Below are 26699 nucleotides of genomic sequence, written 5' to 3'. Positions count from 1 at the left end.
GCTGCTCCCCCAAGTAACTGCTGTTTATTGAGCATTACTGTGTGCCCCTCATGGTGTTGGGCATCTCAGATGAATGTGTTAGTCCTCATAGCAACCTTGTACTATTAGCGTCTGTGTTGTACCAATTAAAAAACAGTCTGGCTGGGCATGCAGGCCTAGTTGGGAAGATCGCTTGAGGCCAGGAGACCAAGACCAGCCTGGGCAATGTACTGAGACCTCACCTCTACTAAAAATAAAAATAGCCGGTGTAGTGATACATTCCTGCAGTCCCAGGTACTCCAGAGGCTGAGGCAGGAGGATCCTAGGAGGTCAACGCAGCAGTGAGCTATTGATGCAGGATTTTCTCAGCCCTTTTGCTGGACTCACAGCAGGGGCACCCTGTCTACCCCGCCTGCCACGCTCAGCCCCTTGCAGGAAGGAGCACAAGAGCAAGTGAGTGTAGGACCCTGCTGACCGATCTGCTGAAACAGGAGCAAGTTCCATGCAGGGCCCAAGGCCAGACCAGGTGTGTCTTCTCAAGCAGAATGCAGGCAAGGGTGCTCAAGCCCCAGAGTGGGTGTTAGTGTGCTAATTAGTTATTTTAGTTCTGCCGTCCATAGCTCAGTGGATGGCAGTGTGTTAGCAGCTCAGTTGGCCCCTGCCCCGTTGCATGGAGTGGCTGCCCTCTGCCGGTGAGGGCAAAGGACCAGTGTAACAGCCTTTCTGGGTACCTGTACTCAGTGGGTCCCGAGCTCTTGTCCAGTGTCCAAGAAGAATGAGGTCACGCTTGACAATTGAAGAATGGTGAGGGCAGAGAATTTTATTGAGGGATGAAAACAGCTCTCAGCAGAGAGGGGAGCTGGACAGGGGACGAGAAGGGCAGGTCATCTTCTCCCGAAGTCAGGAGGTCTCCTCCCCAAAGTTAGGCCATCTCCCCTCTACCAACTGAGTATGGGGTCTTTATAGGCACAGGATGGGGGTGGGGCAGGCCATAGGTAGTACTGGAAAAGGCAACATTTAATTCGCTAAAAGACATTATTCAGAAATAATCAATTGGGAGAGAGCAGGTAAACAGGAATAGAAGTTCTCACTCTGATCCATGGGTTTCAGGCTGTTTTTGGCTTGAAGGTGGGGTTTCACCAGGGAACTGCTCCTATAAGTCTAGGATTTCTCTGCCTCCTACCTCTATCACTATGACTGTGCCACTGGATTCCAGCCTGGGCAACAAAGTGAGACTATTGAGAGCAAGAGAGAGAGAGAGAAAGTCTTAAAAGGATGACTTGCCCAAGGTCCCATGTTAGTGAATGGCAGTTTCAGGCTGTGAAGAATCCACGTGTGTCCACCTCCTGAGGCGGTGTGTGATCTCTTGTGGGCCAAGGTTTCATCAGGAAACAGATGGCACTTTCAAATTGGGTGGTTTGAGGTGAGTTAAGTGACAAGTTTTAATGGTGTGAGCAGGGTGTAGGGAAACCACAAGGAATAATGCAAGACATCAGGGCGGGGAACCAGGAGGTGCTATGGCAGCACTTAGTTCTGGAGGGGGGAGGAGAGAGGCAGCCATGGAATCCTGGAAGGGGGACAAAAGGAGCTGGGACCTGCGGAGTTGGTCAGCCTGAGATGACCCTGCAGGGAGGGAGGGAGCCTGAGAAATAGTTTCCTGCCCTTGTAGTCCTGCAGTGTCCAGAGCTCCTCACTGGCCAAACTCAAGCAGAAGCCAAAGGGCAAGAGGCCAGTCTCAGGGCACAGACCAGGGAGGAGAAGGGTGCAGAGTGATCGGGAAGAACAGGTGGAAGCCTCCAGCACAGTCAGGGCAAGGGAGTGGGGCTGAGGGAAGTGGGGCAACAAGCCCATGCTGGGGCCAGGGTCAGGCAAACTTAGCTGCACCTCTGGCTGTGAACTGGAATGAGACACTAGGAGCCCCCCAGGAGATCCAGCCCAGGGCATCACCATGGCACTACAGAGCCCCTCAGGCGTCTTTGCCCAGTTCCAGGGCCCAGAGGACTGACAGTGACTCATGCCACACTTGGCATATCAAGAGCTTCCTCTCCCAGAACCTCAACCTGCTCTACACGGTATTTCCTGACACTTGTTAAGGAAATTCTGTCACATTTTTCCAGGGCATTCCCAGCAGTCAAGTACATGTCAACAATGTGAAACTGGGCTTTGACCTGGAGACCACTTAGAAGGGCTCTGTCTGCTTTCTCCAGGGTAAAAGGGAAGTGTGTATGTGCCTGTGTGTGTTGTGTGTGTGTGTGTGTGTGAGTGTGTGTGGGTACGTGTATGTGCCTGTTTGTGCTGTGCGTATGTGTGTGAGAGTGTGTGTGAGGGTGTGACTATGTATAGGCATCGTGTATAAAGAGAGAGAATGAGGCTGGGTGCGGTGGCTGTAATCCCAGCACTTTGGGAGGAGATCATGAGGTCAGGAGATCAAGACCATCCTGGTTATCACGGTGAAACCCCGTCTCTACTAAAAAAAATACAAAATTTAGCCAGGCTCAGTGGCGGGTGCCTGTAGTCCCAGCTACTCGGGAGGCTGAGGCAGGAGCATAGCGTGAACCCGGGAGGCGGAGCTTGCAGTGAGCCGAGATCGCGCCACTGCACTCCAGCCTGGGCGACAGAGCGAGACTCCCTCTCAAAAAAAAAAAAAAAAAAAGAGAGAGACAGAGAATGAATGAATGAATACATGAATGAATGTGCTGGAAGTGAGATAGGATAAAACAGCCATCAGATCCGGACTGTACTCCTAAGCAAAGTGCCCACACAGCACGCTTCTTATCAGTACCTTATTCCTCCCCAGATCCTTACATTATGACTTGGTCCTAGATAGCTGGCTGAGAGCAGGACAGTTTGATCAACTTGCTACAGAATTAGAGCAAAATTAGAGTGTGGAGATAGGTGGCTAGGTTCCCAAATTCACCATAGATCCTGAAGATAGTGACCAGTGGTGATCTTTGTGTAACCTTTTATATGGTGCCTTCGGGCGGTTTTAGTATGCTTCCTGCCTCCTAAGAACACACAAAAGAGTATTGTTTTCAAATTCTGATTTGGGTAGCTCTGAAATCCCATTCATTCATTTGTAAAAATTAATATGAGGAAAAAGCATTTATTCAGGTCTTACAATGAACAGGAAGCTAAGTTAGATGAAGTGGAAAATTATCATGCAGACATTCTCTGGGGGAATGGGATCTTTGGGGAATAGTTTTCATTTGCTGACCACCAGCTGTGGCTTTGCTGGCCCCGCACAGATCACACATGACACATGGCACCTAAGTCCCCAGATTGGTTCTAGGATGGTCAATCTTGTTCTCACTTCCCTAAGTTTTGCTTGGCCATCAAGAGGCTCAACACAAATGACTGTGTTAGTTCTTCCACCTTGAACATGTTTCCACATTTTCCTGCTTTTGGTTTCTCCTTTTATTCCATGTCATCATTATTTCAATTTATAGCTTTTATAGTAAGGATGTTGCAAACCTGTTTGGAAGGAGGTAGAGGATAAATTATTATAAAAGAAGAGAATGGAGAATGTAAGATGTAAATAACACATCGGGTTTTTTTCCTCCCCAAATCAGACTTAGTTGCTCTGATATTACCTGTCAAATAGCCATAAAACTAAAACACTAGAAAGTGGTTATTAAAGACCATTGCAGTAAGTGATCGTCCAGGCTTTATCTGTCTTACTAATTGTATTAGTCTCTCCAGGCTGCCATAACAAATTACGACAGAGTGGGTGGCTTAAACAACAGAAATGTGTTTTCTCACACACAGTTCTGAAGGCTGGCAGTCCAAGGTCAGGCCAGCATGGTGGGACTCAGGTGAGGCTCTCTTGGCTTGCAGAGGGCTGCCTTCTTGCTGTATCCTCGTATGATAACATATGATAAACAGAGTGACAGAGAGCTCTCTGTTGTTTCTTTTTATAAGGACATGAATCCTACTAGATCAGGGGCTCAACCTTATGACCTTTATATTGATCTGTTCTCACACTGCTATAAAGAACTACCTGAGACTGGATAAATTATGAAGAAAAGAGGTTTAGTTGACTCACAGTTCTGCAGGCTGTACAGGAGGCATGGCTGGGAGGCCTCAGGAAACTTACAGTCATGGCGTAAGGCAAAGGGGAAGCAAGCATGTGTTACCATGGCAGAGCAGGAAAGAGAGAAAGAGAAGGGGGAAGTACCACACACTTTTAAACCATGAGATCATGTGAGAACTCACTATCACGAGAACAGCAAGGGGGAGACCCACCCCTGTGATCCAGTTGCCTCCCACCAGACCCTTCCTCCAACACACAGGGATTACAATTTGAGGTGAGATTTGGGTGGGGACACAAAACCAAACCATATCAACCTCATTTAACAATAATTACTTCCTTAGAGGCCCTATCTCCAAATACAACCACATTGAGGATCAGGGCTTCAACATATGAATTTTGATGGGGAGGGGAGACGTGGTCAGTCCACAGGACTAACCAAAATGATTTGAATGCTAGATCCCATAAAGCATGGGTTATGCTTTGGCTGTGGTCTTTAGCACCATCACAACTGTATGTCTCTTCTGCATTCAGATTTTATTCCTGAATTCCTTCATGAGATGCATTTTGTTTATTTTCTGAGTACCCCACTTGAATGGGGAGAAAACAAGGATTTTTGTTTTTATGTCTCTAGAACCATGGCTAGCACATAATGGGACCCAATAACTAGTCACTGAATGAATACATAAAATTATGGTATTGATTTGTAAGTTAGAAAAAAGAATTAAATACAATTACAGATATATTGAAAAGGGTCAAAAATTCTGAATTCTCTGAAGAGTGAGAAGTTTCTCTAGGCCATCCATCCAACAAAAGGTTTTTCAGATTCATAGCAAGGAGCCACTCACACCACCCTCATGCCTTCTCACTTTGTATTCAGTTTCAAGCTAAAGCACCCATCACAAAGCCCATGCTATCAGACAGAAGAGTCAAAGGACACTCTATGAAATAGAAAATGTATTTTTCTTGTTTTTGATATATTAGATAATTTCTCACAATGGTGATATTTGAAACCAATGTATTAGTCTGTTTTCATGCTGCTGATAAAGACACACCCAAGACTGGGCAATTTACAAAAGAGGTTTAATGGACTTACAGTTCCATGTGGCTGGGGAGGCCTCACAATCACGGTTGAAGACAAGGAGGAGCAAGTCATATTGTACATGGATGGGAGCAGGCAAAGAGAAAGAGAGAGAGCTTGTGCAGGGAAACTCCTGTTTTTAAAACCATCAGTTCTCGTGAGACTTATTCACTGTCACAAGAACAGCATGGGAAAGACCTGCCCCCCACGCCAATTCAGTTACCTCCCACGGGGTCTCTCCCACAACATGTGGGAATTCAAGATGAGATTAGGGTGGGGACAAAGCCAAACCATATCACCCAACATACTAGCAATTGTTTCCATAGCAACTGAAATATTTGATTAATCAATAAGCTGTTTTGCCATTATCATTTAGGAATTATGGTATACCCACCACAGCCTGCATTTAATGGTTTCCAAAAACTCTCAAAAGTATTTAATAAACAACTGTTATTTTGGCATATGATAATTCTAGGAAATTTGTACTTTCTTCTCCCAAACATCAAAATTTCCATTTGTTCAGCAATGTCGTTAAATATGATAAAATAAAAAGAGGAATATCACTCTTAAAATTATGAATTCTTTTTCATAAAAATACATATTTTTATGAAGAAAATGTGATTTAATTAAATTAATTTATTTATTTTTGAGATGGAGTCTCACTCTGTCACCCAGGCTGGAGTGCAGTGGTGCAGTCTTGGCTCACTGCAACCTCTGCCTCCTGGGTTCAAGTGATTCTCCTGCCTCAGCCTCCTGAGTAGCTGGAACTACAGGTGTGTGCCACCATGCCCGGGTAATTTTTTTTGTGTTTTTAGTAAAGACGGGGTTTTGCCATGCTGCCCAGGCTGGTCTCGAACTCCTGATCTCAGGTGATCCACCTGCCTTGGCCTCCCACAGTGCTGGGATTTCAGACATGAGCCACCATACCCGGCCAAAAATGTGATTTTAATAATTGTGTTCTTTTTTCCTTTTATTTTTAGTTGGCACATAATAATTGTACATATTTATGTGATAGAGTGATATTTCAGTACATATATACAATGTGTAATGATCAAATAAAGATAATTAGCATATGCATCACCTCTAACATTTATCATTTGTATTGTGGGCATTCAAATTCTTGTCTTTCAGCTTTTTGAAAATATATAGTAAATTATTGTTAATCATATTCATCCTACAGTGCTACAGAACACTAGAACATATTTTTCCCATCAGGCTGTAACTTTGCATCCATTAACCAACCTCTTTCTATCCTCCCCTTCCTCCATCCTTCTCAGTCTCAAATAACCACACTTCTACTCTTTACTTCTATGAGTTCAATTTTTTTCAGCTCCCACAGGAGTGAGAACACGTGGTATTTATCTTTCTGTGCCTGACTTATTTCACTTAACATAATAATATCCTCCAGGTTTATTGATATTGCTGAAGATGACGGGATTTTATTCTTTTTTATCGCTGATTAGTATTCTGTTGTGTATATATACCACATTCTCTTTACCCATTCATCTGTTGATGGACATTTAGGTTGATTCCATCTCTTGACAATTGTGAATAGAGCTGCAATAAACATGGGAGTGTGGATTTATCTTTTATATACTGATTTCCTTTCCTTTGGATAAATACCCAGTAGTGGGATTGCTGGATAGTACGGTAGTTCTATTTTTAGTTTTTTTTTTTTGAGAAATCTCCATACTGTTTTCCACAGTGGCTATACTAATTTACATTCCCACCAACAGTGTATAAGAGTTCTCTTTTCTCCATATCCTTGCCAGGATTTGTTATTTTTTGTCTTTTTCATGATAGCCAGCCTAACTGGGGTAAGATGATATCTCAGTGTGGTTTTGATTTGCATTTCCCTGATGATTAGTGATATTGAGCATTGTTTTATATACCTGTTGGCCATTGGTCTTCCTTCTTTTGAGAAACATCTGTTCAGATCCTTTGCCCATTTAAAAATAGGATCATTTGTGTTTTTTGCTATTGAGTTGAGTTCCTTGTATATTCTGAATGTTGGTTCCTTGTTGGATAAATAGTTTGCACAACTTTTCTCCCATCCAGCAGGTTGTCTCTTTACTCTGTTGATTCTCATCTTCGTTGTGCAGAATATTTTTAGTTTGATATAGTCCTTTTTGTTTATTTTCGTTTTTGTTGCCTGTGCTTTTGAAGTCTGACCCATAAAATCTTTGCCTAAGCCAATGTCCTAAAGTGTTTTCTTCTAGTAGTTTTACAGTTTTGGGTTTTACACTTAAGTCTTTAATCCATGTTGAGTCCATTTTTAAATATGGTGGGAGATAGGGATCTAATTTCATTCTTCTGCCTGTGAATATCCAGTTTCCTAGCACATTTTATTGAAGAGACTGCCCTTTCCCCAGTGTTTGTTCTTGGCGCTTTTGTTGAAAATCATTTGGCTGTAAATATGTGGACTTATTCTTGAGTTCTGTATTCTGTTCCATTGGTCTCTGTATCTGTTTTTATACCAATACCATGCTGCATTGCTTACTATAGCTTTGTATTATGAATATATTTTGAAGTCAGATAGTGTGATGTCTTCAGCTTTGTTTTTTTGCTCAGTGTTGTTTTGACTCTTCATGGTCTTTTCTAGTTTCATAGAAATTTTAGGGTTATTTTTTCTATTTCTGTGAAGAATGTCATTGGAATTTTGATAGGAATTGTATTGAATGTTTAGATTGCTTTAGTTATTATGGTCATTTAATAGTATTAATTCTTCTGATTTATGGATCAGAAGAATTAATGCCAGAATTAATGCATGGAATGTATCTCCATTTTTTGTGTGTCCTCTTCAATAAGATATTAACACTTTAGAAAACATTGTTAGAGGTGGCTGGTGTCAGTATTGAGAAGAAAATATGAAACATTTTAAATTAACATCTTTTGTTTTGTTTTGAGATAGAGACTTGCTCTGTCACTCAGCTGGAGTGTAGTGGCATGATCATGGCTCACTGCAGCCTCGACCTCCTGGGCTCAAGTGATCCTTTCACCACAGCCTCCCAAGTAACTGGGACCACATATGTGTGGCACCATGCCCAGCTAATTTTTTTGGGGTTGTGGGGGATGGAGTCTTGCTCTGTCACCCAGGCTGGAGTACAGTGGCATGATCTTGGCTCACTGCAACCTCTGTCTCCCAGGTTCAAGCAATTCTCACGCCTCAGCCTCTTGAGTAGCTGGGATTATAGGCATGCACCACCATGCCCAATTAATTTTTGTATTTTTAGTAGAGATGGGTTTTGACCATGTTGGCAAGGCTGGTCTCAAACTCCTGGCCTCAAGTGATCCATCCACTTCGGCCTCCTGAAGTGCTGGGATTATAGGTGTGAGCCACTGTGCCCAGCCCCAGCTAATTTTAAAAAATATTTTTTGTAGCGATGGAGTCTCATTGTACTGCCCAGGCTGGTCTCAAACTCCTAGGCTCAAGGAATCCTCCCACTTCGGCCTCCCGAATGCCTCCACAGGCATTAGCTACTGTGCCTGGCCTGATATCTTTTTTGTACAGTCAAATCAATATCAGAAGAGAGGAAAATGTCCAATCTGACTCCATTCACTTCATTATTTTAATACAGGTGGAAGTTGGGAGTAACTGTTGAACCAATTAACCAGGGGTCTTCTTTGTCTCCCTAGTGCAATTGGTCATGATTAGCAAATATTTACTGAATGGAAGTGAATTCATTGAGCATTCCTCATGTGCACAGAACCATGCCAGGCATTGTCAAGAATAGAGCAGGATTATAAGGCAGGATCTCTGCAGCTTGAGGTTTGTAGTCTCTCTAAAGAGATTATTGATGCAATGACCTGCAAATGATAGGCCAGAAGAGCATGTGCTATTTACAGTATTGAGTTGCTCAGCACTCTGCTCTGGCTCGCCTCCTCTCTTTATACTTACCCCATTGGTGACCTCGCACAAAGCCTTTTATTGGCTTTGAATACTGTCTTTATGCTGTTGACTCTCAAATGTGTGTCTTCCACCCAATGTTCTTTCATCTGCATATCAAATTTATACATTCAAGACACCCTCCACCAAACCTTCTCCTTGACCAAGTAGCATCCTCCCAGTAAACATCACCACCCACCTGGCTGTTTAAGCTGTGCAAGCCAGAAACCTGTGAGTATTTTCATTTCTTCCCTTCTCTCATCTTTCACATCAAGTTTACCCCAAGCCTTATGGACCCCACCTCTTCTACCTCCCAAATAATTCCATTTATTTTCACCATCTATGCTGCCTCAACGCTAGCTTGAACAACTATTGGCCCTCGCTGCATTAAAGTAGCAGCCTCTTAACTGGTCTTCTGACACAACCCATTCTCCTCTTAGCAGTTGATGTCAAAAACATAAATCGGATTATATCACTCATTTAGATCCTTTGCTAGAATCCATACAAAATTGCATAAACCTATATACATGTATACAAATGAATGAATGCATGTAAATGTTGGTAAAAGCTGAATAAGACCTGTATCTAGTTAATAGTATTGCACCAATGCCAATCTCCTGATTTTGATATTGTATTATATATATATATACACATATATGTATATATGTGTATATATATACACACATATATAGTATTTTATATATATAGTATTATATATATAGTGTATATGTAGTATTATATATACACACATATATATGTATACACATACATATATGTATACACATACATATATGTATACACACATGCATACATGCATACACGTATACACACATGCATACATGCATACAGGTATACACATGCATACATGCATACAGGTATACACACATGCATACATGTATGTATACACATATATAGTATATATATTATATATACACAGTATATATAGTATTTTATATATATAAAAATATATATATTTATATATATTTATATTATATATAATATATAGTATTTATATTATATATAATATATATAATATATAGTATTTATATTATATATAATATATATAATATATAGTATTTATATTATATATAATATATATTATATATAGTATTTATATTATATATAATATATATTATATATAGTATTTATATTATATATAATATATATTATATATACTATATATAATATATATTATATATACTATTCATATTGTATATATATAATACTATATATATGTGTGTGTATATATATATAAATATATGTAAGATGACACCACTGGGGGAAGCTGGATGAAGGGTACACAGAAATCTGTGTACTAACTTGGCAACTTCCTGTGAATCCATATTTAGTTAAAAACAAAGTGTTTTTTAAACACTTGCAATCATCCATTGGCTTCTGCTGCAGCAAATCCAACCCTTTACCACAGTCTGCAGAAGCCATTGCCTGCTGTGACTCCTGCCAACCTCCTTTGTAACTCCACCCACCCCATATCATTCTCCTACCAGTTACCCTGCCTCAGCTACACTGTATTCTTAGCAGTAAAACACAGCAAATGCCTTTCTGTCCCAGGACATTTGTATATGCTGCCCCAGCTGCCTAGAATGCTATTCCTATGGCTGGTTCTTCCTCATCTTTCAGAGAAGTCTTTACTGATGTCTCATGTATACCAGAGCCCCACTAGGTTCTTTTCCTAAACAGAGCTGTTGTGAGTTGTAATGAGTACTAGCTTAGTATTCGTTGATACTTATATTCTAGTGAGAGCAAGAGAAAATGCAGAGATCATATCTGCTTTATTTGTTAATGTATCCCTGTTCACTAGTATAGTGCTTGGCCTATAATCAGTGTTCAATACATAATTACTGATAAAAAGAAAGAAAGAAAAATAAATATGCTTTAGGGTCCTAGCAAATGGGGATATCAGTTTTGAAGGGAGCTTTCAAAAAGTTGCATGCAAGAGCTTGCTAAAATCCAAATGAACACATGGTGTTGTGTTTGGTAAAATGTTGCTGGGGTGTGTGTGTGTGTGTGTGTGTATACACATGTACAGTTAAGATTCCACCTTTGAAATGTAAATGTATATCATGGATATGTACAGTTCTATTTTATGTTTTATTTGCTTTGAAATTTTGCAATCTATTATAAAATGAATGCACTAACTACTGCAAAATCTAAACATTTTTTTTTCACCAATGAACTTTGAATTCATTTGGACTCATTTTACCTGACATTTTTATGCAGGATAAAGGAGGGAGGTACTGCACTTAGGCTACTTTATATTTTATTTTTAAATTTTTTATAGAGATGCAGTCTCACTTCTTGCCCAGGCTGGATTCGAACTCCTAGGCTCAAGCGATCCTCCTGCCTCAGCTGCCTGAGTAGCTGGGACTACAGGTACACACTACCATGGCCAGCATAGACAACTTTATTTTAAATAAATATTTATTGTTTTATTTTTACAAAAGTTCTAAATGTACATTTCAGATAATTTGGAAAATATAAAAAGATAAAAATGAAAAAATCATAGTTATTCCATTATTCAGAGATTCACATCGCTTTCTAACTGTTCTTCCTATAAAGATTTCTTTACCAAAATTAGAAATATACTATGTACGAAATATTGTATCTTTACTTTTGTTTTTTTTTTTTTGGGACAGAGTCTCGCTCTGTCACCCAAGCTGGAGTGCAGTGGTGTGATCTCGGCTCATTGCGAGCTCCGCCTCCCGGGTTCGTGCCATTCTCCTTCCTCAGCCTCCCGTAGCTGGGATTACAAGCGCCCACCACCATGCCCAACTAATTTTTTGTACTTTTAGTAGAGACGGGTTTCACCATGTTAGGCAGGATGGTCTCTATCTCCTGACCTTGTGATCCACCCACCTTGGCCTCCCAAAGTGCTGGGATTATAGGTGTGAGCCACCACGCCCGGCCTATATCCTTACTTTTAAAATTTAACATTAACGTAAGCAGTTTTACATCAATGGGTAGTATTAGAAAGCAGCTTCTAAAATTATAATGTTGGCCGAGAGAGGTGGCTCACATCTGTAATCCCAGCACTTTGGAAAGCTAAGGCAGGCAGATCACTTGAGGTCAGGAGTTCGGGACCAGCCTGGCCAACATGGCAAAATCTTGTCTCTACTAAAAATAAAAAATTCGCTGGGTGTGGTGGCGCATGCCTGTAATCCCAGCTACTTGGGAGGCTGAGGCAGGAGAATCCTTTGAACCCAGGAAGGGGAGGTTACAGTGAGCAGAGATTGCACCACTGCACTCCAACCTGGGCGACAGAGTGAGAATCTCGTTCCTGCACCCTCCCTACACACAAAAAAGATAATGCCATAATTTATTTCACTATTCTTCTAGTGTACGGCTACATTCTAACTTATTATTATCCTATTTGAAATTTAGGCTTTTTTTTTCTGCTTTTACAGATTCGCAATGTGACAATATTATCCTAAGCTTCCTGCACATGTATTTCCTTATTTTTTTCTGGAGAGAAATGTTAGTATTTGGTTCTGGTTTCCTGAGCTTTAAGTTGGAGAGAAAAGTGGAGGCAGTGGGTTAACTTAAATTTCCAGAGCATTCCTTTGCCTCAGTGCAAAGTTAAAATTTTTGAATAGATACCTGTATTTTGGCTGGTCCCATGGTGCTGGAGGAATTCAAGGCATGATTAAAAGAGATGAAAGGAAACAGTGTCAAGACCTAGAAAATCTAGTGTGTTGAGCCTGAAAACAGGATTTCAAGCTTAGTGAATTCCACATTAATGGCTGCACATCCTGTCAGATTTAGGCCACTGGGTAAGCATCTATGGAAGATATCATTGACATTTAAGAGAGAGATATATATATATATATATTTTTTTTTTAGATGGAATTTTGCTCTTGTTGCCCAGGCTGGAGTGCAATGGCACGATCTTGGCTCATTGCGACCTCCGCCTCCTGGATTCAAGTGATTCTCCTGCCTCAGCCTCCCGAGTAGCTGGGATTACAGGCATGCACCACCACACACGGCTAATTTTGTATTTTTAGTAGAGACAGGGTTTCTCCATGTTGGCCAGGCTGGTCTCAAACTCCCGACCTCGGGTGATCCGCCTGCCTCGGCCTCCCAAAGTGCTGGGATTATAGGGATGAGCCACCTTGCTCAGCTTAAGATATATATTTTTCAACCTGAAAGCAAATGAACAATTAAAATTACAATAGGCTGATAGGTTTTCCGGAAAAGTAGTGATTTTTATTTTTAATGGGGTAGATGACAACTACTATGAGTCAAATAAGTATTTTTGGCTCTTTCATCTGTGTCTTAAAGTATTTAATTTCAAAATTATGTTGACGAACACAGGAAGGAATTTTTCACAGGTTTGATTGTGGTGAAATACAGTGCACTAATAACAAGGTAAACAATGTCAGAACCAAGCATGGTGGCTCATGCCTGTAATCCTTGCACTTTGGGAAGCCGAGGTGGGAAGAGCACTTGAGCCCAGGAGTTCCAGACCAGCCTGGGTAACACAGTGGGACCCCGTCTCTACAAAAGATTTTTTTAAAAAATTAGCCTGGTGTGGTGGTGGACTTGAGGTCCCAGTTCTCGGGAGGCTGAGATGGGAGGATCACTTGAGCCTGAGAGGTCAAGGCTGCAGTAAGCCATGATTGCGCCGCTGTACTCCAGCCTGGGTGACAGAGTGAGACCCTATCTCAAAAAAAACAAGCAAGCAAGCAAACAAACAGACAAACACCAATGTCATGTGTGTGTTTGTGTGTGTGTGTGTGTGTGTGTTTATAGACAGAAAGCTTTAGTGTAGAATTATATATTCTGCAGATCATGGAATCCAATATATCCCTGTAGGTTGGAAGTTTCTTCTTAGACCTCTTAAGAGCCTATGTGGTAACTGGGGACAAATCAGTAACTTCAGAACAACAAAGCCTGGCATAAATATTCCTGTCTTCAAAGCTGCAGTTCCAGTAGAGTTAAATTCCTTTAACACTGTATTTCCTGTTGTTCAGGAGCCTGCACTGATCGCAGAGATAGGAATCTCACAGTGCTTGTGTCATGCTTTCCTTTGAAGGCAGGCTTGGGTGTTAACTAATTACTAGGCAAATGGACTATTGTTTCTAAGATTTTTTTTTTAAAAGCATGTTTGTTGATACTATGATTAGGCTATTTATAGAAATATTTTAAAGACGTTTTCTGAGTATGTCTCTGTAAAATCAGAGATAAAATTAATATAGATGGTAGAGTGGAGAGCAGTGGCATTAGCTCTTTTGACGAGAATGTGGTGCTAATGAGGGCACCGTTCCCTGAAGCCCAGAAAAACAATTCTATCCATGCCAAGTGGATAATTCTCCCAACCTTCACCAGCTTTCTCAAAACTTGAGGCTGTTTGTCATGAGAGGAGCAGGGTCAAGAGAGAAAATGGTGCAGTCCAAACTTACCTTTCCCGCGGCTCTCCTCCTGGCGATGAGTTGTCATCATGACCGTTTTTGAATATGATGACTTTCTTTTTAGTAAACAGAGAGTTGAAAATATGCCTCATAAATTAACCCTGGCTTTACCTTGCAAATGCCAGGTATCAGCTGTCAAAGCTAATACTTCAGGTTAACACAAAGAGGACGTAGTCTGTGCTCACAGAGGGAGGACGTGCAAGGTGTTGAGTGCCTGCAGGAAGCCCTGGGGGTGGCAGTTGCAAAGCCCCCTCTTGTCCAATAGTCAGTGGCTTGCTTTGGCCATGGCTCTCACTGCATCACTGCAAGCAGTCAGAAAGCGTTCATTGATGAGAGCAGGAACAATGATGCCTGCCCTTTCAAAACCACATCTGACTGTCTCTCCACCTTCCAGCCTACCTAGAGGAGAATCCATAGCTGGCGTAACCCATGAGTGGAGAAAAGGAAGCTAAGAAAGGATTTGCCGATCATGTCTTTAACGCTTTGAAAAGTATATTGTCTAATTTATTGGGAGAACCTAACTGTGGCTTTTTTTCCTCCATGCTTTCTCCCATCATGTTTGCTATTACTGCTTTATTGCTTGAAACCATCACACAGCCAAAACCCAGTGTCTCTGGAGACATTTTTTTCGTTTTCATTTTCTTTTTCTTTTTCTTTCTTTCTTTTTTTTTTTTTTGAGATGGAGTCATGCTCTGTCACCCGGGATGGAGCGCAGTGGTGCAATCTTGTCTCACTGCAACCTTCACCTCCCAGGTTCAAGTGATTCTCCTGCCTCAGCCTCCCAAGTAGCTGGGACTACAGGTGCGCACCACCACACATGGCTAATTTTTGTATTTTTAGTGGAGATGGACTTTCACCATATTGGCCAGGCTGGTCTTGGACTCCTGACCTTGTGATCCATCCGCCTCGGCCTCCCAAAGTGCTGGGATTACAGGCGTGAGCCACCGTGCCCATCTGGAGACATTTTAAAAATTGAAAACAATGCTATAAAAATATACATTTATGAAATTAGTAATCTCTACTTTCAAATGATCCTAATACCCAAATGTAAAGTGTTTCATTTCTTTTAAGAAATATAGCTTCCATGGTACTGGAGAGTTTTACCATTTACTGTAAGAGTAAATGGACATGGTAAACCAATTCAAGGGATGTCAAATAATGTCTGCTCCTTTCCTTAATGAAATCTCAAGGTCTGTTTGCTTTGGATGGCCAATGAGCATGGTAGACTCTAATTAGCTAATTTATTTAATCTACTATCTTTCTTAAAGTTATCATAGATATCATGGTATTTCTCCCATAAGTACTAACTATGCATCACTGAAAAGTAAGAACATTTTCCTACCCACCTTCAATACCATTATCACATCTAACAAAATTAGTAGTAATTCCTCAGTAGCATTTAATACTCATTTTTTTTTCAAGTTTCTCCAATTGTCCCTAAATGTCATTTACAGTTGGCTTATTTGAACAAGATCCAGTCAAGGTCCACATATCGTGTTTGGTTATTATAGCTCTTAAGTCTCTTTTAACCTAGAGTAGGCCCTTCCCTCTCTCTTCACATTGTTGACTTAAGGAAATCTGGCTAGCTATTCTGTAACACTTAGCCTTACTTTATTAATTGTTAAGCATGAAGGCAACAATGGGCACACTAGTCTTGCCATCTCAATAAAAGTTGGTATCTTTATTACATAATTGATCACTTAAACCTAGGGTTTATTGAAACCCAAACTCAAGAGCAGAGAAAACGTAAAACAAAATAAAAACCTTGGCCGGGCGCGGTGGTTCATGCCTGTAATCCCAGCAGTTTGGGAGGCCGAGGCAGGCGGATCACCTGAGGTCAGGAGTTCGAGACCAGCCTGGCTAACATGGCGAAAACCCATTTCTACTAAAAATACAAAAATTAGCCAGGTGTGGTGGTGCCTGCCTGTAGTGTTGGCTACTTGGGAGGCTGAGGTAGGAGAATTGCTTGAACCTGGGAGGCGGAGGTTGCAGTGAGCCGAGATCATACCACTGCACTCCAGCCTGGGTGACAGAGGGAAACTCTGTCTCAAAATAAAATAAATAAATAAAGCCCTGACCTTGACTTGAGTACAGTTCTACATGTAGTTGTTCTATAGCAAACTCCCTTTGATTATTCCATGAATCTGAGTCAGTGGGCACTTTTCACTGATTCGGTGCCCAGTTCCTTTGAATGCCCACCGTGATTTCCTTCTACCTGTTCTTCATTCTCACTTCACTTTTCAGACAGCCAGCAATCTTTACACCCTGGTTGCTTTTAGGTATGCAATTTCCTCCCAGCTCTATAAGTTATCTCCCTGGTAAGAAGAGTGTATTAAGTGGGAAGATGTTTCCTGAATTTACCTTTCAGTGGGTTATATCTGGTCTGCTTCTCTACCCTATTCTCATATGGAAAAGAAAGCCCCCATGACAGAATGGCAAATTAGTACTAGTATTCTCTCCAATAACTTTAAATTTTCCAGGGGGCATGCACTGGGGATGTGGGGCAAGGGTTCTTCATTCATAATGAAAGAAAATTGCTGTTTAAAAAATGTGGCCAGGTGTGGTGGCTCATGACTGTAATCCCAGCAATTTGGGAGGCTGAGGTGGGAGGATAGCCAGAGTTCAGGAGTTTGAGACCAGTCTGGGCAAAAAGGCAAGACCCTATTTCTACAAAAAATAAAAATAAAAAAAAATTAGCTGAGCATGGTAGCACCTGCCTGTAGTCCTTGCTACTTGGGAGGCAGAGGCGGAAGGATCGCTTGAGTCCAAGAAATCAAAGCTGCAGTGAGTTATGATTGCGCCAATGCACTCAGCCTGGGCAACAGAGCGGGATCCTGTCTTTCTCACTGTGTATATGACTCCTACATGAAATATTTAGAAAATGATACCCACTGGTTAACTAGTATGGGTTAAGTATTATTATTATATTTTTACATCTGTAGACTAAAGTGCTTCCATTAGACTGCTTTCTGGTTGCAGTTAAAACCGTATTAAACTTGGGTGAGCTGAAGCAATCTATTTTCTTTAGTCTTGTTCTCTCAGTCTAAAAGGTCAGGAATTTGGACTAGACTTGCTTTTTTGTTTGTTTGTTTGTTGTGTTATTTTTGCGGGGGGTGGGAGGTTTTTTTTTTTTTTTTTTGAGAGAGGGTCTTACTCTCTTGCCCAGGCTGGAGTGCAGTGGCACCATCTCAGCTCACTGCAACCTTCGCCTCCTGGGTTCAAGCGATCCCCCCACCTCAGCCTCCTGAGTAGCTGGGATTACAGTTGCATGCCACCATGCCTGGCTAATTTTTGTAATTTTTAGAGACAGGGTTTCACCATGTTGCCCAGGATGGTCTCCAACTCCTGAGCTTAAGTGATCCACCTACCTTGGCCTCCCAAAGTGCTAGGATTACAGGTATGTGCCACTGCGCCTGGCCCTGGACTAGACTTCTAAGGTCCCATATAGCTGTTGAGCTTGATGACTTGAGACATTAATAGCAACTACAGTTTTTTCATTTTGTCTCTTCCCTCCTCCCATCAGTAGCCTCTTCTGACAGGTTCTTCTTGCCTTTCCGTGTGTAGGGAGCCTCTGCAATGGTTAAGGAGCTATGAGTCAAGAAGTCCCTGCCTGTTCTTGGCCAGGTGCAGTGGGTCACACCTGTATTCCCAGCACTTTGGGAGGCTGAGGTGGGTGAATCACCTGAGGTCAGGAGTTTGAGACCAGCCTAGCCAACACAGTGAAACCCCATCTCTACTAAAAATACAAACATTAGCCGGGCATGGTGGTGTACACCAGTAATCCCAGCTGCTGGGGAGGCTGAGGCAGGAGAATCACTTGAACCCAGGAGGCAGAGGTTGTAGTAAGCTGAGATCACGCCACTGAACTCCAGCCTGGGTGACAGAGGAAGACTCTATCCCTCCCACCCCCACCAAAAAAGTCCCTGTTCTTAATCTTCAAGTAGGACTTTGCTGAACAGATAATTTCTATCCTATAGTCTTTAGAGTTCCCTTTTATAGAAACTACTCAGCTTTCTACTTAAGAACAGTAAATCCAAATGCATTTATGTTAAAATGTGTGTTCTCATAAAGTCGCTTAGAACTGGTTGGATTAAAAATATGGAGCAAGCACATACGGTAGTACCGAATGAAATCACTAAAATTCAGTACACACATTGCCTGTGCTAAAGAAAGGAAAGCATTATCAGGCACAGATCCTGTGCCAGGGACATGCAAGCTCATTGTCTCACTAATCGCCACGAGCTGGCTGGCCTGTTTTGGGAATGAGCAAAGCCACTTGGCCTTGTGCATAGCACAGCGAGGATTCCAGCTCGGGTCCTCTTCCCATCCAGACCAGTTCTCTTCCCACTGTTCAAACTCAGCTTTTAAAGTTGTGTATTTGAGCAATATTATTGTTTATATTTAGACTGTGTGTAATTCAAGAGCTGCCCCCATTTTTCTCATGTATCATCCCACAAAATAGATACCACAGATAACTTTAGAAAGCTTTTCAAAATGATTCATATTTGGAGGAAAACTCAGCCACAAGATATTTGTACCAGCAGCCATAGAAACCACAGTCTCAGTTTGTGTCTTATAAAAATTCTGTAATGAAGCTGAATAGACCAAAATTCTTGTTTCAGGCTTTAAAAATGGATTGGTTATTACTGTGAATGGTTATTTCCTCCTCTTCTATTTTTGCTGTCTGGTCGGCACAGCCGTGGCCTTTTCAAGCAGCTGGGATATAAATATAAAGTGGGAATGGAGGCCCATTAGGAGTAGAAGAAGAACAGCTGACGGAGCACAGCAAAGCCCCGGGCTCTGCAGGGCCAGCCGACCCGTCCAGGCACGCTAGTTTCAGTTGGATTGACTAGTCAGCTTTACGTGGAACAGGCTTTAATGATTTACAGGTTGGCATAAGAAGCCTTGTTTCTTGCCATGAGACTGTCCATCTCTATTTGTAATCTACATGGTAATTAAAGCCAGACTTTTTGACGGAGCATCATATTTGGCAAATAGTGAGGTGTGGTATTAGCCCCTTTCTAGCTTATTTTTAAAAGTGCACCTTAAGTGTTTAAAAATTGTTTATGGTTTGAAGTCAGTTGGCGTCATCCTTACCAATTTATAGATGTGTCACTTCATAAATGCAAGTCCTTAATTTGGAAAGGCACTTGTCTAAAAGCAAAGTGAACATTTATAACAACATTTGTAATTTCTCTTGCAAACCCTTGGAAGGATTTTTGTTTTTGTTATTTTGTTTTGTTTGTTTCAGGAGGGATCATTTCTTAAACTTCTCATGAGGGAGGATTGCTATTGCTGATTAATGATGGTTGACTTACAACTCAAATTGTGGACAAACAGCTAATATTTTTCTATCAGGGGACTAGAGGTCACATAATACATCAAGTAGAAAATTCATCATATATATTCAGCTCCCACCTTACGGTTGCACGCATTTGTGAAGTGCCCACTAGGTGCCAGGCATTGTGCCAATGGTTGGTTGTATAGATGTGATCTTAGCCCTCCAGGAGCACACAGCTATTTTTCCCAGTTCAGTGAATCCCATTTTTTTGGTAAAATTTTTAAAAAGGATATATTTTTTAATATATATTCATTCTTTTTTCTACTACAATAACTAGAGTTTCTTTTGGCATTACATAGCTAGATGTCATATGATGAAAACTTCTATTCTCGCGTTTTCCACTTGTTTCTCAGTTTTCTCATTGAAAAATGGGCATAATGATAGTACTTACCTCATAAGATTGTGGTAAGGATTAAATTAGTTAGTATGTATCAGTGTTTAAAACAATACCTGGTACAAAGTTCAGTGTTCAATAAGTACTAGCAACTAGTCTTATTGTCTGTCCAGTAATTATCTGGATTTGCTGCTTCTCTGGGTTACTGGGAGCATTCTGAATCACATGGCATTTTTCCAGAGGCTCCTCCAACAAAAGCCTTCTTGCCAACAGCCTAGCCAAACTTATTCTTGAAGAAATTCCTATCTTAGCACATGGTACCATCAGTTACATAAACCAGCCCTTCATTCCACCAGGCTCCCACCTGCCACGGGGCCTTTGCATAGGCCGATTTTGGCCCACTTCTCCCAGTTAACTCCTGCTCCTCTTCAAAGATCACAGCTCAAGCTTCTTCTGCTAAGATGGTCTCTGACCTCCATGAATAGGTCAAATCCTGTGTAACTTGTCTAGCATTTAGTATAGGTGCCATGTTACTTTAAGGATTGTTGAAGTATTTGATTCATATCTGACTTTCCCACCAGAATATAAGTACCATGAGAACCAGGGCTGTATCGATTTTTGTTAATCATGATATCTGCTGCATCTAGCCCAGTTCCTGAACTACATAGCAGTTGTTAAGAAACATTAGGACTGAGATTCGAAGGCTATAGTTCATGTGTTATTCAAATTGGTTCATGCATTATTTATTATTTAATTACACATCTAATACATGGTGTTTATTAGATGTGTAATTTATCTGTGATAATAATGCAGAAATATAGGAAGTAAGAAATGAAACCGCTCTTGGACCCTGTGATTTTATCTCCCAGAGGTATTCACTATTGATATACTATGAATACAGGTTTGGCTGATACTCTTCCAGATTTTTTTTCTATGTTTACCAATCATACACACATATACATATGCACATATATAGTTCTTACAGGAAAAAGAATCATATCCTATATGTGCTTTTGTTTCATTTAACACTGTGATGAAGCCATCTTTTGAGGTGTGTGCATAACAAAGAGGTCTAAAAGATCACACAATGAGTACTTCTGTACTTACTACCCAGCTTAATAAAGAAGTATTATCAATGCACTTATCTTATTCCCCTACACACACCTGAGGCAACCCTCAACTTGAATTTGGTGTTTCTTATCCCCAGGATTTTCTCTATTCTTTGATTACTGGGGTTTATATCTATAATCATTGGAGAGTTTTTTCGTATTTCCAAATTTTATATCAATGGTATAATTCTGTATGCACTTTCTGCAGCTTGCTTATTTCACTCAACATTATGTTTGCAAGTTTCATTCAAACTAAAATGGGGAACATTTATTTTCCTAACATAAATACGTTACTGTAAGAATATAATATAATTGATGATCTATTCTTCTACTGGTGTACATTAATTTTTTAATTTTTTAATTTAATTTTTTTTTGAGACAGAATCTCGCTCTGTGGCCCAGGCTTGAGTGCAGTGGCATGGTCATAACTCAATGCAGCCTTGACCTCCTGGGCCTGGGCTCAGGTGATTCTCCCACCTCAGTCTCCCTGCTAGCTGGGACTATAGGCACGCACCACCATGCCTGGCTAATTTTTTGTGTTTTTTTTGGTAGAGGCAGGGTTTTGCCATGTTGTCCAGGCTGGTCTCAAACTCCTGGGCTCAAGTGAGCCACTTGCCCTGACCTCCCCAAAGTGCTGGGATTACAGATGTGAGCCACTGTGCCTTGTCTAGTATGCCTTTAGAGAATCCTCTCTCCTCACCCCTGCCCCCTTGGTTTTTATTTTTTTGGTATTTCAATCAATGCAGCTACAAACAGTCGTGAATTTGTCTTCCTTTGTGCATTTTCAGATAATTTCTTCAGAGATTATACCTGGGAGGGCAAGCGCTGAGGTACAGTTTATATAAATCTTCAACATTATTAGCTGTTGCCAGATCTAGTTCTGTTGAGGCTGAGAACACATCACTCCAAAATATGACTTAGGAGACCAGAATATGCCACCCCAAAATATACTTCTTTGGCATATTTTGAGCTGGTTATTCTGAGAAACTGCAGACACAGGAGTAGCTCTGAAAAGCTGTCCTATAGAAGAAATTTACATCTATTAAGGAAGTCTCTCTAGGTAAAAGTATCTGTATCAGGAAGAAGGCTGCTCAGAGACAGCTTTTATCACCTGGGAGACTTTTAATTAATTAATTTATTTGAAAAATGGATACATAATAATTGTATGTATTTATGGGGTACACATGATATTTTGATAAATGCATAAAATGTGTAATGATCAAATCAGGGTAATTGGGATAGCCATCACCTCAAACATTTATCATTTCTTTGTATTGAGAACGTTCCAAATATTCTCTTCTAGCTATTTTGAAATATACAATAAAGTTATTGTTAACCGTAGGGCATAGCAAGACAACCTTTATTCACCAGACATTTCCTCCTCTCACCCTCCCATAACTTGTGTCTTCACCACTACCCAGATGCACCAAGCTTCTGTTCCTTTCTGTAGCTCACAATGCTATAGAAGCTTTAATTATCTGAAAGTCTCAAACTCTTCTTTGAGCCTCATATTTTGCGGGACTTCCATGTACACATACATAATTAAATATGGTTTTTCTTATGTTAATCTGTCTCATGTCAATTTAACTTATAGCCTAGCCAAAGAACCTAAAGGGTAGAGGGAAGTCATTTTTCATTTCCCTACATCTCCAAAGTTTGTTCTTTCTTTTGTTTTGTTTTGTTTTTTTTTTTTTAGAGATAGTGTGTAATTCTGTTGCCCAGATTGAAGTGCAGTGGTGCAATCATGGCTCCCTGCAGCGTCAACCTCCTGGGCTCAAGTGATCCTCACACCTCAGTCTCCCAAGTGGCTAGGACCACAGGTGTCTTCCACCATATCTGGCTAATTTAAAATTTAAAAAAATTTTTTTCGAAGAGACAGGGGTCTCATCATGTTGCCCAGGCTGATCTCGAGTTCTTGGGCTCAAGCAATCCTCCTGCTTTGGCCTCTCAACTTGCTGGGATCATAGGCAGGAGCCACCGTGCCCAGCCTCTTTCAGAGGTTTTGTTGTTGTTTTTTTGAGATGGAGTCTTGCTCTGTCGCCCAGGCTGGAGTGCAGTGGTGTGATCTCGGCTCACTGCAACCTCTGCCTTCTGGGTTCAAGCAATTCTCCTTTCTCAGCCTCCTGAGTAGCTGGGATTACAGGCGCCCACCACCTTGCCCAGCTAATTTTTGCATTTTTAGTAGAGATGGGGTTTCACCATGTTGGCCAGGCTGGTCTCGAACTCCTGACCTCAGGTGATCCACCCGCCTTGGCCTCTCAAAGTGCTGGGATTACAGGCGTGAGCCACTGCACCTTGCCGCTTTTGTTGTTGTTGTTTTTACAGCTGCATAGTATTTCATCAAAATAATATACACTACTTTATTCCCTATGGCACTTACTGGATTTTATTTGAGGAGTTAAAACAATGTGAAATGTAAAATCTTTCATGTTGGGATGTCTACAGTAGTAGAGCACTTGGGAGCTTGGGGTATTTAGCTCCTTTGGTCCTCTCTGTTGAGAAAGTCAGGTTACTTATCACCATTGCTACTTGTTATCTTCAACAAATGATGAAACCAAACCTGAGAATTTAGGAATCTCAGGTCTTTGCTGGGTGAGCAGCAGAACCAGGTGGAACGGCCAGCCCTCTGACTCACGGCGTGTTCCATGTGACTTCTCTGCCTTAGCTGAGAACTATAACTGACCAGAGCACGGGAAACAAAGTCACAGCAGAAGACCACAACAAAGAGTGAGGAGGAAACATGCCTTCTTTGTGTGCACCTGTGAAAACACAGGGTATCAGCTCACAGGCTGAGACTGGGCTGCATTGTCCTGGAAAAGGGGGAAACAGATGGCAATTTAAGAGGAACCTGATAGCATTGTTTGGGGCTGGGCAGCAGGCGTCCTCTGGGAAACTAGGAGAGAAGCTTTCAGCTAAGAGCCACAGCAGCATGAAAAAGGCGCTTACTATGGCCACTTCCTCTTTCCCCACCTCTGCCCTAGAAGGAGCCCTTGGGAGTGCACAGCCCTCCATTATTTGTCTGGTGCTGTTTCTGCCAAAACTCCCAGGGGAAGCCCGGTGCCCTGACCCAAGGGCCTTTGGGATTTGTGTGTGTATGTGTGTGTGTGTGTGTGTGGTGGGGGAAGGGTTGAGCACAAGGATGGCACTGGCTTAGGAGTGTCAATAGGGAAGCACACATTAACCAGAAGTGATATGATTTAGCCATGTCCCCACCCAAATCTCATCTTGAATTGTAACTCCCGTAGTCCCCACGTGTCGTCGGGGGAGAGACCCAGTGGGAGGTAATTGAATCATGGGGGTGGGTTTTTCCCATGCTGTTCTCTTGATAGTGAATAAGTCTCACGAGATCTATGGTTTCATAAAGGGCAGTTCCCCTGCACATGCTATATTGCTTGCCACCATGTAGGACATGCCTTTGCTCCTCCTTCGCCTTCCGCCGTGATTGTGAGGCCTCCCCAGCCATGTGGAACTGGGAGTCAATTAAACCTCTTTGTCTTTATAAATTACCTGTCTTAGGTATGTCTTCATAGCAGTACAAAAATGTACTAATACAAGAGGCATCTAGAGCATAGGACAGGAATAATGTTAGGGCTCTGAGAATAATCCCTGCTCCTTGGATCTTGGTTTTCCTTTTTATGTGTCCTGAGCCTAAATGGCTCTTACCTGAATAGCTACATGGTATTGTTCCCTTAGGAGTGGTGAGTGAGCATGGTTTAAAACCCAGAAATCCAGGCTCTGCCAATAACCAGTTGTGTGGTGTTGGGAAAGTCCCTCAGCCTCCCTGGGATTCTGATCCCTTAAGAGATGCCAAGATTCCTTCATTCATGACAGATCCATTTAGTCCTGTGCTGTAGGTTCAGGGTTAGAGGCTTCAGTCAGGAGTTAAAGAAATAAGCACCATGTGGTCCCTTCTCCACCCCTTTTCTCCAAGTAGTGCCCCAGGTTCTAGAATGCCTTGCCCCTGGTTAGCAAGTATCACACAAAGAACCAGAGTTAAGGTTGTTTGGGAACGAGGAAAACAGAGGCTTGAATGGCTCTGAGGTTCGCTTGGTGACAGCTGCTTCTTTGAGTTTGCCTAATTGAGAAGGGGGAATGAGCCACAAATGTTAGCCTGAAACACTAAATGATGCTGTCTGCCCAGCCAAAGCCATGTTCTGAAGTCCTCATAACACACTCCACTCTCCATTTTGCCCTGGGTGCCACTTAAACATTGCTTGTCTCTTAAACTGGGTACTCCTGGAATCCTATCCTCTTCCTTCTTCTGTCCTTGTTGTGTCTTCTCTTTCTGGATAGTCACATCCTTTCCCATGGCTGCCTGAAGACCAGCGGTTCCCCAATTCCTATTCTCTGGTTTACTGCTCCCTTCAAAGCTGTAGTGAAAAGGCCACTGGACATCTCAACTCTGGCCATCCCACGGGCATCTATGCACAACACAACCACCCTGCCCTCCTCATCCTCACTCCTAACTGCCCTCCTTTCCAGTATTCCTTATTTGGTGACTGACAGCCTCACCCAAACATCTGCAAGTACCACCCTGGAATGCCTCCTGGACTAGCCACCGCAGTTTTCTGCCTGCATCCAACCAGCCAACAAACCTGTCCTTTGACTGCATATCTTGCTGGGTCCGTGGCTTCCTCAAAACATCACTTCCCTTTTCATGCTGACTTTTAGGTGGTTCTGTTCAGATTCAAATAAAGTGGCCTGCGAGGCCCTTGCTGATCAGGCCCCTGGCTTCCTTCCACCCTCCTCTTCATTGAACCTCCACTCCAGCCACCTTGAACTGCTTGCAGTCGCACCAGTGGGTGACAGTCCTGGCCCCCTCGTCTAACTCAGTGTCTCCCCATGGGGTCTCCATACATCCTGCAGCACCCTTTTTCATGGCACTGACTGCATCATTTAGGGTGCCCCTCCAAAGTGGGGGTGGTGATGATTCTATCTTCTGCTCCTGGTGCAACGCCTGGCTCTCAACATGAGAGATAAACATATTTTATAAATTAAAGATGGAAAGAAACTCTCAAAGTTTTCCTGGGTTGGGGGTGGGTGGGAATCTCGAGGTTATGATGCATCCTGTTGTATTTTGTAGAAAGGACAAATCCCCGAGGATTTTCATGGGTTGCAACAGAGCCTCAGATTTTCTAGGTTTGCTTGCGCGACTCATCACCAACCTTTCCATTTGTTGTAAGGAGTGGACCAACCATCTGCCATCCAGGAGCTGATGAATGCAGAAACCTGGGCATCATTGCCAAGTTTAAGAAAAATAAGGTAAAGAATTGGAGTGACAGCTGTCTGGGTGCTGAGAGTCAAAGCTGATGATTTCCCTTAGTATTTTCGTCTGTGCCTTCAACAGAAGCACCATGCTAAAACACTGTTGTGGTGCACAGCTGAGAATCTGGCATTTGTTGTGGGTGGAAGGCGGTGGCCAAAGGTGGAGGCGGTTTGGGGAAGGACAGTATTTCACGTTGTTCCTGGGGAAATAATCACAGAGACAGCCAGTCAGAAATAAGGCTGGTCCCCCT

General features: G+C 42.0%; 1 long non-coding RNA gene across 1 annotated transcript in view; it reads left to right on the top strand.

Annotated features, from left to right (window-relative positions):
* Positions 1-26446, top strand: part of LOC129058145 (uncharacterized) — a 38242-nt gene extending 11796 nt beyond the window's left edge. Inside the window, exon 3 of the long non-coding RNA XR_008523036.1 lies at positions 26367-26446. This is a non-coding gene — a long non-coding RNA (uncharacterized LOC129058145). The remainder of the gene's footprint in view (positions 1-26366) is intronic.
* Positions 26447-26699: the final 253 nt, after the last annotated feature.

The sequence above is a fragment of the Pongo abelii genome, chromosome 11, assembly GCF_028885655.2.
Source record: "Pongo abelii isolate AG06213 chromosome 11, NHGRI_mPonAbe1-v2.0_pri, whole genome shotgun sequence".
NCBI classification, from domain to species: Eukaryota; Metazoa; Chordata; class Mammalia; order Primates; family Hominidae; genus Pongo; species Pongo abelii.
This window is presented reverse-complemented; position numbering and strand designations above follow the sequence as displayed.